Here is a 15,001-nt window from a genome sequence, read left to right as displayed (position 1 = left end):
AAAAGAGAGAGAGAGATGATAGCTTGAGAATACAGACAGTCACCTAAATGAAGTACACAGTTCCCTCCTGCAATTCTATCTCCCCCTTATTATGTAATACTTCATCAACATACATCTAAAAATGATACAAACACGCAAAAAAATAAAAAACCAGAAAAGTCTGTAAACGCACGTATATATACCATGGGTCTAGACACCTTATAAGAGGAAAGTGACCACAAGTATCCCTTTACATAGATTTGGTGCCATACAGGCACCGGTTGCAACCCATGTTCTATATAACGGTCCCAGTTATATATCAATTAACGTCACAACAAGACTCGTATGTGAGTTATCCCACCAAGATACCTCTGTTATTCAATCTATTCATTAATTCCTGACTGTCCCAGGACTTCCAGTTTCTCCATGCTTGTTTCCACAGGCTTCTTGCTTTTGTGTTATTAAAAATGGCACTTAGGATAACCGCTGATTGTCTGTTCTCAGTCGGACAGGAAGGTCCTCCCCTTGCTCTCTCCTTCTCGTGCTATCCATCCAACATATCCATTCCACCCACTTACCTCAGGGCTTGGTCTCCTTCCCAAGTGAACCTAGTTTAAAGCCCTCCTCACTAAGTTAGCCAGCCTGCTTGCAAAGATGCTCTTCCCTCTCTTCGTTAGGTGGAGCCCGTCTCTGCCTAGCACTCCTCCTTGGAACATCATCCCATGGTCGAAGAATCCAAAACCTTCTCTCCGACACCACCTCCCTAGCCATTTGTTGACTTCCACAATTTGACAATCTCTACCCAGGCCTTTTCCCTGCACAGGGAGGATGGACGAGAACACCACTTGTGCCTCAAACTCCTTTATCCTTCTTCCCAGAGCCACGTAGTCTGCAGTGATCCGCTCAAGGTCATTCTTGGCAGTATCATTGGTGCCCACTTGGAGAAGCAGGAAGGGGTAGCGCTCCGAGGGCTTGATGAGTCTTGGCAGTCTCTGTTGCCAAGAAACAGAGTGTCAGCCATTTATGCACACTGGAGACTTAAGAAATGCATAGGGGAAACTGAGGCATCCACACAGTATTCAGAGGAAACATTAAGAACAGTCCCACTTTGTCACAGTAGTACTTCCCCAAAATAATTCCTAAAGCAGATCTTGGAAAAAAAATCCGATCTTGATTTAAAAATTATGAGAGATGTAGAATCCATGACAACCCTTGGCAAATTGTTCCATTGGTTAATTACTCTCACCATTAAAAATTTATGCCTTGTTTCCAGTCTGAATTTGTCTAGTTTCAACTAGCCATTGGATCTTGTTAGACCTTTCTCTGCTAGACTGAAGAGCCCATTATTAAATATTTGTTTCTCATGTAGGTGCTACTAGACTGTGATCTAATCCTTAAATCATTCTTGTGGCTCTTCTCTGAACCCTTTCCAACCTCCTTCTTGAATTGTGAGCACCAGAACTGAACACCGTTTTCCAGCAGGGATAGCACCAGTGCCAAATATAAAGGTAAAATAACCTCTCTCCTCCTAGTCAAGATTCCCTGTTTATGTATCACAGGATTGCATTAGCTCTGTTGGCCATAGCATCACACTGGGAGCTGAGGTTCAGCCAATTATCTTGTCATACCCCCCAATTTTTTTTCAGAGACACTGCTTCCCAGAATAGAATCCCCCATCCTGTAAGTGCGATCTACATTCTTTGTTCCTAAAGATTTACATTTACATTTAGCCTTATTGAAATGCATATTGTTTTCTTGCACCCAGATTACCAAGCAATACACTGCTTTCTATCAGTGACCTCTTCATTATTTCCATCTCCCCCAATTTTGGTGTCATCTGCAAACTTTATCAGTGATGACTTTATGATTTCTTCAAGTCATTGATAAAAATGTTAACTAGTGTAGGGCCAAGAACCAATCCTTGTGGGACTTCACTGGAAATACCCGCTCACTGATAAGTTTTATCATTTGATATGACTATATCATCTGTTTTTTTCCCCAGATAGAGAACAGAATTATTTATTGAACACTTCTGCCTTTTCTGCATTATTATTGATAATTCTACCATTTTCATCTAATAATGAACCAATACCATTGCTAGGATTCTTTTTGTTCCTAATATATTTTTTAAAAAACCTTCTTCTTATTGTCCTTAACTCTGCTGGCCATAGCTTTCTCCTTGTGTCCTTTTGCTACCCTTATCAATTCTCTGCAGTTTCTAGCTTCTGATTTGTATTCAGTGTCGGCAACTTCCCCTTTCTCCATTCGTTCTGTGTGTGTGTGTGTGTAATATTTTATAGTAGCCTTCACTTCCTCTATAAGCTGGATTGGTTTTTTAACCAGTGTGGCTTCTTCCTTAATTGGGCATATGGACAGCTTGAAATGACAATGACCCAGCAGAGTCCCTGATATGGAAGATTTTGGACAATGTGATGGTCCTGAAACATGTACAGTTGTCATTTAATACCCTTAAAGTTCACCTTGCTGAGATATCTGTATGTCACGCCCTGATACGGTCATATTCAGTCTGCTCATACCCTATGGCATCAGAATTCTTCAAGGGCTTCCATTATGCCCTCCAGTCAGAGACCCAGCTCCCACTTGGGACCACAATGTTGTCCTTCTAAAACATACAGAACCCACTGTCTGAGCGCTCGGTATACCAACTTATGACATTACATCAGCACAGAGAGGCAGTAAACTCCAAAGCCTTATTGCTTAGACTGCCTTACACAGCTTTACACAGGGACAGCCTCGGGCTCTGCACTATCCTGTGTGAGATGGGGAGCTAGTCCTGCACAGTGTCCAGATGGGGCTGCACAATTGATTGATACAGGGAGCATTAGAATAATCTCTGTATTATTCTCATCCTGTCCTTTATGCATTCAGACACCTTGTTTTCTGTTTTACCTGCTGCTGTACTTTGAGCAGAGATCCCCGTTGCCCTGCCTACAGTGGTACCCAGCTCCCTTCCCTGAGCTCATAGTTAATTTAGGCCCCTGTATGTATATGAAGGGTTTGATACTGTTCCTCCAATGTGAATTGCTTTGCAATTTCCAACATTTAATTTCATTTGCCATGTGGGTGGGTGGCTGGCTGGCTGTGGCTTCGCCAAAGGCTAAAAAAGCCAGAAAGCAGATTGTTTTTAAATCACAATTTTTAAAAAGGCCAGGCCAATCTCATACTATTTGCATGCTTCAAACTGGCAACACTACCTTCCTCTGAAGCATTTGAGTGTGACTCCATCAGAGGCTGGAGACAGACTAGTGTGGCTTCTTCTTCTCATGTCCTTCCACCTCAATCAGTTTTTTTTAGTATCAGGCACATGCCATACTGGTCTGGCGCTCTGGTGGGATCTTCTGTGGTGCACGGTTCCTCCAGGAGCTGGCAGACCAACAGATGTTCCATGGTTTGTGTTTCACCACGGTCACATATGTCTACGTCTTTGGAATAGCCGCTCTTCCGCATATGGGCTTTTGTCCTGCCAGCTCTTGTTCGGAGGTGATTTTAAACATCTCCTGGTTAACCAGTTGTTCTCTTTGCCTGTGGGAAGGCATTCGGCAATGTCAGTGTGCCATTTGATGTCTTTGTTTTCAGACTGTTTGCACCACATTTCTAGTCATGTAGCCACTGATGATTCTGTAAGCAGTTCTGTTCCAGTTAGGACGCTTCTCTGTAACTTCAGGCAGCTAACTGCTGCTGTGTGGCCATATAGTGGATGTCTGGTATCGCCAACCTGTTGTAATCATTCTATTTTGCTTGTGACCACTCTCCTAATATCCAGTGGAGCAATTCTGGCAGGCTTATCAAAGCTGTTCACAGTTGTTGGTTTTTAGAGACCCCATGATGTAGTGGCAGCTGTCATTCAGGACAGGGGCCAGGGCTGCCAGATGGGTTCTGCCTGACCCAAATGATGCACATTTGTGGCCTGTGTGGTGAATCCAGATGTTACAGAATCTGAATTTTTATTTTAAGAGTCATTCTCTCAGTCTCCTGGTTAGAAGGAACAGTTCTTTACCCTGTTCTTTGAGGTGTTGTAGTCAGTGTGGTTCCCAGTGTGGGTGCACATGTGCGTGGGGCTGGAGAGTTTTTGACTAGCAGGGTCTGTCAAAGCCATATATGCTGCCTATGCCTCATTCCACTCCTGTAGGAGGACATAAAGAGATTAGTGGCCCTGCCCTGCCCCTACCTCCCAATGATTCTGAGATCAAAAGAAGCTCAAAATAACCCCAAACTCACTGGGTTTGTGATAAAATAGGAGTTGGCTGTACTCTGAAATTGCAAGACACCTCCCCCCATGGGCAATCAGCCAAATTCACCCTGTGGAAATGCAATGGGGGGTCAATGCTTTCAGGGGTTACCCCAGGTAGATAACTTGCCCCAACTACTCAGCTAGGGGTGGGCTCTCTCCTGTGGCAGGAGGAGTTAGGGACAAACTCTGAGATATAGTAGTAGGGAATGGAGTCAGTGGTTAGCAAGTGCCCAGAACCTGATAGGCAGGCACTGCCATCAACTGTAACTGATTCTGTAGCTCCATAATGTAATGCCAAGATATGTTAGCCACTGAGATGCCAGGATCTTCCTGGCTCCTGCCCCAGGGAATCTGGTGGCAGTGAGTTCCACAAGCCAGTTATGCACTGGGGTTAGAAACATTTCATAGAATCATAGAAGATTAGGGTTGGAAGGAACCACAGAAGGTCATCTAGTCCAACCCCCTGCTCAAAGCAGGACCAATCCCCAGACAGATTTTTACCCCAATTCCCTAAATGGCCCCTGAAGTACTGAACTCACAACCCTGGGTTTAGCAGGCCAATGCTCAAACTACTGAGCTATCCCTCCCCCCTTTGCCTGAGTATAAATTTGCTTCCTGTCAGTGTCAGTGACACACCCGCCCCCCACCCCAGTTCCTGAGTGGTGGCTGGGATGACATAGGACGTGCCCCAGTCAAACACTATTCTAGCCAGTATTTTCTGTCCCTCTAGCCCATCCCCTGTGGCACTAACGGGCCTGGCCTGGCCTGGCCTGGTCACTCCCTGGGCAGGAATCTCTCCAACCTCTGATCATTCTCATCTCTGATGTCACCTTTCCCAGACTGGGGGTCGGGGGAGAGGGTGCAATATCAACGCAGTGCCAGAGGAAGGAAGGGGAGAGTAGACCCAGGGCAGTGTTAGGGGGAGGGGTAAGCAAACCCAGTGCTCTGCTGGAGGTGAAGAAGGTGGGGCAGAGCTAGCTAGGTGCTGGGGGGGAGAGGGGACCAGACCCAGTGGGATGCCGGTGTGTGTGGGGAGAACAGACTCAGCATGGTACCAGGGGAAAAGAGGGGAGCAGACACAGAGAGGTGCAGGGGAGGTTAGAGGGAGCTGACCCAGAGGGGTGCTGGGGGTGCACTGTTGAGGGTGCACTGGGGGCAGGGGAAAACTCTGTACATTGTGCACCAGAAGGTATTCCAAGGAGCTTGGTACCTTGGCCTGCTGGGGCTCAGCTATGTCAGGGCACCTGCTGGATTGTAGGGGCGGGAGTGTGGGAGGGGGCTGTGCCATGTGAGCTGTCGCCCTGATCCAGGGCCCTGCCTGCTGGAATGCGGGTTTCTGAGGCTCGCCCTGCTAATCCCAGGTCCCTCTCCCTGTGCAGGATTAATGGGGATTAGGGGGCTCTACTGCTGGAGCCCCTCCCAAATGCTTCACATTCCCCCAGCCTGGCCCCATGGCCACCAGGAAGGATCCTGCCTTGCGCCGACTTTTCAGGGAGAGCTGTGCCTGGAGCAGGTTTGGGGGAAGTACTCAAGGAAGAATTGGGCAGGGGCTTGGAGAGTGCAGAGGAGCCACTTGTGAGCACACAGCTAGTGTGAGCACTGTGCAAGGGACCTTTGGCAGGAGAGTGGAGGTGGCTGGATGTGTTTGTCCTGACAGTCCTGCCCTCCCCATGCTTCTTCCCTCCCCCTGCTCCAGTCTGTCTCCTTCCCTCACTCTTGAGCCTGCTGGAGCTGCCGCCCTGCCCTCATCCTCCCATCCCTCCATTTAGGCTCTGCTGCACCAGGGTGGCCTCCCACCTGCACGCTTAGTTAGAGGCCCCAGTATGTGTGGGGGGGCTGCATCTGCAGGAGGCTCTCGTTGTCCTGCCTTAAGGGGCAGAGATGGGGCCACTAGCTGGTGGAGACCCCAGCAGCCCCCAAGTCCTACCCTCCAAGATCCAGCAGCACCTGTGCAGTGATTTTACTCTGCACCCCACCACTCCCCTGGTTAATTACCCTCACCGTTAAAAGTTTGTGCCTTATTTCCGATCTGAATTTGTCTAACTTCAACTTCCAGCCATTGAATCATGTTAGGCCTTTGACTGTTAGATTAGATTAGATGCTTTTGTACCTTGTGACACATGAAGCAACCCAGTGTTTCCACCTCTGTCTGATTAATGCCACATTTCTTTCTCCATTATAGTCAGTTACCAAGACGACATCTTTTTCAATGGTTTCTGTGACATTTTGGGGTCCTCGCAGACCAATAAGGGGTTCTGTCACTGCCTGGCCTGTAACTTAGGGCCTTTGTGCTGTGCTGCTATGTTTCAATTCCTTGACACCTGCAGCCTGCCCACAAACACAGGGTCTCACCCTGGCTCTCACGAGCCTAGTTACTCTTTGCAGGATGACACAAACCACCCTTCCAGTCCCGGGTCTCACCTAATACATTCTCCTTGAGTTCTTAATTACTAGACATCTGGGCTGAAGGCACACCAGAAACCTGCTTGGGATAAAAATAAACAAAAGTTCATTTAATAGAAAAAACACAGATTGAAAGAAGAAATAGTAAAGGGAAAGCAAACATATATAAGTTACACAGAAAATAAACATAAAGACACAACCTCAGGCTTTACGTTTTCATATTAAATAAAAAAAATGTCTAATAAGAGTTACCTATTGCCTTAAAACAATTTCCCGGTTTACCCCTTAGCTATAGGAGGGAGCTAGCACATGTCTTAGGTGCCTGGGGGAAACCCATCAGAAAGATCGTTGCAAGATCTGCTGCGAGTTCCGCCCAAGAACACTTAAAGAACCGGAACAGTGGCTGAAAGTGATCCTTATGGAGGCAGCTTTGCGCCCCCATTCCGACCTGGGTTTGAGAGACCCAACCTCTGTGGCAGCGTCCTCAATGTGGAGCACCTCAGCGCTGAGGAACGACTCCTCCAGGGATGCTCGGTACTAGCACGGCTCCTCATGGGGCCAATCTGATAGTAGTCACTGCTCTCACTCGCCGGTGCCTCTAAAAGAAGAAAAAGCCGGATGACCGTTCTCCTCCCGCTAAGCCTCAAGAAGTGTGATCCCAGGCGGGCCACTCTCCAGCATCTCCTTCTGGGGCCGTGTCGATTCCTGTCCAGGTGAGGCAATTGAATCCAGCCCCACCTCAATCTCCGGTGCCTACACAGCAGTTTCAGCTCCCATCTACGCCAGAAGCATACCAGGCCGCCAGAGATCTCCTTCACTTGACAGCACGATTCTCACCTGCCAGGGAGGAACCCTCAGTGCCGATGGAGCACCATCCTCTGGTGCATTCTAAGGGAAAGCATGCTATGATGTCAAGGTGCTCTCCTTCGCTTTGTCCATCGGCACCTACAGGCTCCAACACAGAGCCTTCCCACTCCCAGAGCTCTCAACGTTTAAGGCACCGATGATCGGCTCCTCCGTGGTCTTCAGTGTCTGAGAGCTTGGAGTTGGAGCCCAACTCCCATCACTCAAGTTGGAGCAGAAACTGTGGAGTGAGGTCGGACAGAGACGGAAGGGAACATCAGGCGTGTGCCTCCGCAGTGGTAGAACCTGCCTCAGTGGCCCTTCTGGACTCCCTGGGCTTATCACCACAGCCAGGGAGGAACCCAGGGCCCATGCTCAGCGACGTCTTCAGTTACTTCCGCCACATTTGTGCCGCCTTCCACTGAGCATACGCACCCGGCACTTATGGTACCAACACCTTTCCTTATGGCACCGTCATCGACTCTGGCACCATGCTTGGCTCTGACTTCGGCACGGCCTTCACAGTGGTGACACACCCATCTCCCACACCTGCACCGTTGTTGACGTCGACCTCGATGCAGGCACCTACAGCCCAGGTGCCGATGTCAGCACCTGGCCCCCTGCCCCCAGCAGGTCCTGTGTACAAGTCTTTGTTGCAGTAGCAGACAGGATGAAGGGCCAGCCTGTTTCGACACAGTGCATTTCATCATGGATTGTGGCCTGCATTACCAATTGCTACAATCTAGCAGGGATCCCAACACCCCCCGATGACGGCGCACTCTACAAGGGCGCAGGCTTCATCAACAGCTTTCCTGGCTCAAGTCCCCACCCAGGAAATTTCCAGGGTAGTGAATGGTTATCAATATACACTTTCGCCGCACACTATGCAGTTACTAGGCAGGCCAGAGATGATGTGGCCTTTGGTAGAGCAGTACTCCAGTCAGTGGACAGCTCTGACCCCACCTCCTAAATTTGCTTTGGAGTCACCTGATTGGAATCGACATGAACAAGCACTCAAAGAAAAAAAAACGGTTACTGACCTTCTCGTAACTGTTGTCCTTTGAGATGTGTTGTTCATGTCCATTCCAATACCCTCCCTCCTACCCCTCCGTCAGATTAGCCAGCAAGAAGGAACTGAAGGGGTAGCAGGTCAGCAGGGCTATATATTAGGCGCCATGAGGGCACGACTCCAGGGAGCGCCCAGGCTGACCCGACGGATGCTGCTAAGGGAAAAATCTTCCGGCCATCATGCACGTGCGTGCGCACACACCTGATTGGAATGGACATTAACAACACATCTCGAAGAACAACAGTTACAAGAAGGTGAACAACCATTTTTAACCTACTGCTATGAAGGACTTTGAATGTGTTTAAACCTTCTGTTCTCCCTTTGGGGTGTCTGCACCCTGATTGTCACAGTTTATTATGTTACTTGTTGTCCTCCTCTTTTCCATTTTCCACCAAGTTGTATCCAGTCTAGAGCTTATCTAGGAATGTCTTTTTTTACACCTGTACAACATGCCCAAACCAGTTCAGCCTTCTCTCTTGAATCATTGCCTCTAAAGTATTTTGACCAGTCCTTAGCAACACTTATTTTTTCCACCAGTGGACATGAAATACTCTCTGTAAGCGTCTCTGATGAAATGTGTTAAATTTCCTGTTGCAGGCTTCTAGCATTTGCCAAGTTTCAGAAACAGGCTACAGTGTGGGTATCACAATAACATTGTAGAACTTCCATGGTTCATGTGTGAACCTCCTTATTTTTCCAAATATTTGCCAGTCTTGAAAAAGTCCCCACTTGCCTTCCCAATTCTTGCTTTCATCTCCTTATGGAATTGGCCATCAGCACTGACTGTGCTTCCAAGCTGTATTGTTATCCATGGTTTCTGAACCCAAAGCCATTGGTAACTTTTACTCTTGGTGAGGCAATGGCAGGAAATAAATCAATGGGGACACAGCTGTCCGACTGATAGATGATTGATACTAGAGTGCGTTCACTTAACACTTTATTTAGTCTCAAGTACTTACATCTGCAATAGGTTAATTAAACATCCCAAATTACGCTCAGATTAACCTTCTTGGCCACGCTATAGCAGACCTTAAGGTGGCCATCCTGCAGCAAAAAAACTTCAGGACAGACTTCAAAGAGAAACTGCTGAGCTTCAGTTCATCTGCAAATTTGACACCATCAGCTCAGGTTTGCACCATCAGGCCTCAGGATTAAAACAAAGACTGTGTGAATGGCGGTTGCCAGACCTACAAAGGCCAAGTTCCTCCTCCCTTGGTTTTCACACCTCAACTGCTAGATACAATGGGCTCGCTCCTCGCCTGATTGAACTAACCTCATTATTCTCTGGCTTGCTTGGCATATTCATCTTACCTGCCCTGGAAATTTCCACTACAATGCATACTGACGCAGTGGGTATTCACCCACGAAAGCTCATGCTCCAAAACGTCTCGTTAGTCTTATAAGGTGCCACAGGGATTTCTTTGCTGCTTTATTAGATCCAGACTAACATGGCTATACCCTCTGATACCTTCAGATTAATAATTTACCCAGGGTTTTGCAGAAGGTTCTTCGAGTTGAATAACTGTAGTAGATGCTGCAGTTGACTAGCTTTCCATCTGCATGGTGAAGTTGGACGAGGTGTCAAGCCTTCACAAGTTGTCCACCAGTCTTTCTAGAATTTCTTCCTCTTTATATATACCAAATTTGTTAGTATTACCCAGGCTTGTTCATCAAAAAACAACACTGCGGAGGCAGCGAAGCTTAAGTTAAGTGTGGGAGTTTCCCAACCTGTTAGTTTTTACCAGTCCTGTTCAGGCCAGGGAATTTTCTGTCAGTTAAACCCAGCTGTATTTCAACATTAGAATATTTTAACTATTGCCAGACTTTCGCAATCTTTCAAAACAGCACGCTTGGGGCAAAAAGGAATACAACGTTTTTAAGGTTCAGTCAGAAGCAGAAAGCCTGCCTAAACAACCAGTTGGGGCCCGACCGATGCTTCACGGGGTATGGTACGAAAGGGGAGGACGAGCGCGTGTAAGGTAGATGACGATAAGTAATGCTGGGGGGGTGCCTAAGGAGATAACGTAAATGAAACTTGGCCTTGCAGTCTTTCCATGGCTGAGAGGTAAGGGGAGATTGAATGCGTGCCACTGAGGCTGCGAACAGGATGAAGACCTGAGCTGCTTTTGTAGCGTGAGTGAGAAGGCGTGAGGAGTGGTCAGCGAAATGGAGGGACGATGTGGCTAGGTTGTTATAATGAAGGATGGATAAGACTTAACAGACAGAAAGTCACTAGGACGAGATGGCGAGTTCACGCCGGAGAGGTCGTCTAGAAGAACTTAAATGTGAAATGCGGAATACTCACTATAGGGTTTGGCTTGGAGAGCTGCGCTTTTGAAAATTAGCATGCCCGTGATCTGGAAGTGAGCTACATGGTAACATCCAATATTTAATAAAAGGGCTCTATAGAGGTGATCCCGCATTAAGACGCGATAAGGTCTGAGAGATTGGGTGCATACTTGGGAAATAGTTGAAACAATTGTTAAGAAATATAAGGATGCAGAGCACATAGTAGAACTTAACTGGTTGGGCAAAAGCAACATGGTTCTCTGAAGAGGAAATCGTGTCTTGCTAATCTATTAGGAGATATCTTTGAAGAGGTGACAACATGCCGACTACAGGGATCCTGTAGACAATACGTGTTATTTATTCCAGAAAGCCTGTATGACATGGTCGCTCATGAGCTGTACGATTAAAATTGTGATGAGTTGTGAGTAAGGGATAAGAGGGAAGATCTTTCAGGGGATTGGAGGAACTGTTAGAGAAGAAGGTGAACCAAGGGAGGGTAATAAATGTATAGGGGTTTCGAGAATGGAAAGGAGTAAACTGAGTGGTGGTGAGGTGCAGTCTCTAGGACCAATCAGCTGTTCAACTTATTCATAATGATGTGGAGAAAAGGGTAAACATGGAGTGCAGAGCGAGTACGAGAACCTGCTCTCGATAGCTAATGTTAGGGACGATGACAAAGCAGGCAGACAATACTAAACTGCTCAAAATAGTTAAGACCAAAGCAGACTATGAAGAACTTCAAAAAAGATCTCACAAAACTAAGTGATTGGGCAACAAAAAGGGAAATGAAATTTAATGTGGATAAATGTAAAGTAATGCACATTGGGAAAAATAACCCCAACTATGCATACAATATGATGGGTCCTAATTTAGCAACAACTAATCAGGAAAAAGATCTTGGAGTCATTGTGGATAGTTCTCTGAAGACGTCCACACAGTGTGCAGCGGCAGTCAAAAAAGCAAGCAGGATGTTAGGAATTATTAAAAAGGGGATTGAGAATAAGACGGAGAATATCTTATTGCCTTAATATAAATCCATGGTATGCCCACATCATGAATACTGCATACAGATGTGGTCTCCTCATCTCAAAAAAGATATACTAGTATTAGAAAAAGTTCAGAGAAGGGCAACTAAAATGATTAGGGGTTTGGAATGGGTCCCCTGTGAGGAGAAATTAAAGAGGCTAGGACTTTTCAGCTTGGAAAAGAGATTAAGGAGGGGTATAATAGAGGTATATAAAATCATGAGTGATGTGGAGAAAGTGAATAAGGAAAAGTTATTTACTTGTTCCCGTAATATAAGAACTAGGAGACACCAAATGAAATTAATAGTCAGCAGGTTTAAAACAAATAAAAGGAAGTTATTGTTCACACAGTGCACAGTCAACTTGTGATGGACGACAGGAGAGAGCTCACTTGATCATTAGGTTTTAGGTTCACTCCCTCTGGGGCACCTGTCATTGGCCATTGTCAGTAGACAGGATACTGGGCTGGATTGACCTTTGGTCTGACCCAATACAGCCGTTCTTATGTTAAGTCAGACAGGACCCTCTGTAGTGTGACTCCCCTCCCAGGGCACACTCTCACTAGGGCAAAGCTCCTTGGCTTCAGTGCCTCCTTGCGTCTGACCTTGGACCGTTCAGCAGCCCTGTTGCATGCTGTGAGCTCCCCACAGTGAGTCAACTGGAATAGGACATCTGGTGAATCCTTACACCCCCCAAAAAGGGTCATGTACCCCCAACTTCATAGCAGGGACACTCAGCCAGCGAGGTAAAACAGAATGGTTGATTAATTGTCTAGAACACAGCATAGAACAGATCTTGTTAGCACAGAAATCAGGAAGTTACAGCAAAGTCCATCTTGGGGTGGGATCCAGAGCCCTGGTCTGTCTCCCCAAGTTTCAACCCGGAAACTGACCAGCTTCTAGCAGCCCAGCTTCAGTCACTCACAGCTGCTCTCCTTCTTCTTTTGTCTCTTTTCTGAGCAACCAGATTGCCTGACCTCCATCTCTCACTTTGCTCTCCAGCACCGCCAGCTGATTCTTGCAGAGAATGGCCCCCAACCATCAGTTGCCAGGCTGCCAGGGGAGGGTCCGCCGAAGCCATGGGACCAGCGGACCCTCCGCAGGCAAGCCGCCGAAGGCAGCCTGCCTGCCATGCTTGGGACGGCAAAATGCCTAGAGCCGCCCCTGCAGGCTACAGAGTGTTAGCCATTGTCTGTGATCACATGATGGCTGCCAGATGGCAGTCACACCTGCCCATTAGGGGTCTCTATGACAATCACACACCCTTGACCCACCACTTAAATACTTGAATAACACATAGGGGAAACCGAAGCACAAATGCAGTTTTCAGACAAAACATTAAGAACATTCCCACTTTGTCCCAGCATAACAGTTGGTATTCCAGCTGTGGGCAGTGGTCCAGGAATGTTACTGGGCTCTGAGCTCCCAAAAATCTCCCCTTCCTACAATATGGCCTGGTTAATGAGTTTGTAGTCTTCACCAAGTCTTTCAATGATCATGACTTTCATTTTCTTATAGCTGATTTTGAATCCTACTTTGGCATCTTCACGTTTGACATTGATAGTAGAGTCTTTTTCATGGCATCACAATCTGCATCCAACAGAACAATGTCATCTGCAAAGTCAGATATTTCTCCTACTCCACATAACTCTTGTATCTTCCTTTGATGTTGCTTTTCACATCATGTGATCTACCACAGTGCAGAAAAGAAGAAGTGATAAGATGCAACCTGGCTTCACTCCAGTGATATCAAACTAATCCATATCTCCACTTACTGTTCTTACATAGTATTTTGAAACTTTCTATAATGTCTTGACCAATGACGTTATCTTTCTAGGAAGCCCATATTGTTGCAAGAATGTCCATAGTGACTCTCTGTGAATGCCCTGGAAAGCTTTAGTGAAATCTATGAAGTTCAAAACTAATCTTATCTGGTTGGTATGCCGTTCCTTAGTCAATCATCTCCAGGTAAAAATGTGATTTACTCACAATCTTTTCAGTTTAAATCCTGCTAGCTTATTATAGTTTTTTACCTATAACCAGTTTGATTTGGTTAAATAGTATACTAGAGAATACTTTCCCAGGTGCTAGAATCTTTTGTTCCCCATGTAGGTAACGTGATATTCCCTTGTTTGTACAGCCAAAACTCATCTTAGTCCTTTCGGCCATAGTATTGCACTGGGAACTTGTGGTCACTGATTATTCACCAGCACCCCCAAATGTTTTTCAGAGTCAGTGCTACCCAGCATAACATCCCCCATCTTGTAAGTATGGCCTGCATTCCTTGTTGCTAGATGTATGACCTTATATTTGTATTAAAAACATATTGTTTGCCTGCCCTAAGGTTACCAAGTGATCCAGATTGCTCTTTATCAGTGAACAGTCCTCTTTATTATTTACCACTCCCCCGATCTTTGTGTCATCTGCTGCAAATGTAACAATAATGACTACGCATTTTTCTGAGAAAAATGTTAAATAGCATCAGGCCAAGAACCAATCCCTTCGAGACCCCACTAGAAACCCACACGCTCTGTGAGGATGGGTCTAAACATTTAGGCTGGAAATTAGAAGAAGGTTTCTAACCATCAGAGGACTACGGTTCTGGAACAAACTCCCAATACAGGTAGCAGGGGCAAACAACCCAGCTAATTTTAAAATACAATTTGATAAATTTATGAACAGAATTATATGGTGAAGTTACCTGTGATAGCAGGTGTAATAGCTTCCTACTCAGATTTGAACCTTAGCGTTCATAAACTGAGAAGCTAGCATGAAACTCCCCCAAGCTTATTACCAGCTTGGATCTGATATCGCTGCCACCAATCAGGATTCTGAGTACCCCTGGCAGGTATTGGTGCCCGGCAGCGAGGCTATAAGTGGTACGCTGTACTTAAACTCCCTTGAATGCAAACAGAGAGGCAAGGTTACGTTCCCCTCCTCCATCCCCTGAGGCTATCATCAAGACCTAGTCAAGCTAACACAAAGAGATTTCCCCTGCCTGCGTTCGTTAGCCTAACCAGAGAAAAAGACCTCAAACAGGTTTTAAAAAGAAAACTTATATAAAAAGAAAGAAATACAATAAGAAATATAAACGCGCATCAAGATAGCAAATACAGGGCGATTGCTTTATAAGGGAAAATAG

The 15,001-nt window shown here is 46.3% G+C and overlaps 1 protein-coding gene across 1 annotated transcript in view; it reads left to right on the top strand.

Annotated features, from left to right (window-relative positions):
* DCHS1 (dachsous cadherin-related 1) overlaps positions 1-15,001 on the top strand; it is a 136,776-nt gene that overhangs the window by 20,617 nt on the left and 101,158 nt on the right. The window lies entirely within an intron of this gene.

The sequence above is a fragment of the Chelonoidis abingdonii genome, chromosome 1 (assembly GCF_003597395.2).
Source record: "Chelonoidis abingdonii isolate Lonesome George chromosome 1, CheloAbing_2.0, whole genome shotgun sequence".
Lineage (NCBI taxonomy): Eukaryota > Metazoa > Chordata > Testudines > Testudinidae > Chelonoidis > Chelonoidis abingdonii.
This window is presented reverse-complemented; position numbering and strand designations above follow the sequence as displayed.